Genomic DNA, 381 nt, shown 5'->3' on the forward strand with positions numbered 1-381 from the left:
GTTGCTGTTGTTGTGATGTGGTGTGTGTGTGTGTGTGTGTGTGTGTGGTGGTGGGTTTTGGTTGTTGTTGTTTTTAGATTAATCATTTTCCTTTGTTTTCATTTTAGACCCAATGGTGGTTGGGCTTCGGGTCACGTGACGGCTTCTTTGTAGCTACTGAAGAGGACTGTGAAGTTTAGGTTGCATGGAAGAAGCAACAATCAGCCAGATTTTTTTGTTGTTGTTTGGGGTTGGGGGACAGGACAGAAGTTGTGACCAAAGGAGGGAACAGACAAAAGGTCAGTGAATGAAAGAAACCTAGAGGCAAACAGGCTGAACAGAAAGACCTACAGAGAGCGCCCACGAGCCTCCCTCTTAGAACTTGTTACTTAAATCTTAGCT

The sequence above is a fragment of the Tamandua tetradactyla genome, chromosome 6 (genome assembly GCF_023851605.1).
Source record: "Tamandua tetradactyla isolate mTamTet1 chromosome 6, mTamTet1.pri, whole genome shotgun sequence".
Classification (NCBI taxonomy): domain Eukaryota; kingdom Metazoa; phylum Chordata; class Mammalia; order Pilosa; family Myrmecophagidae; genus Tamandua; species Tamandua tetradactyla.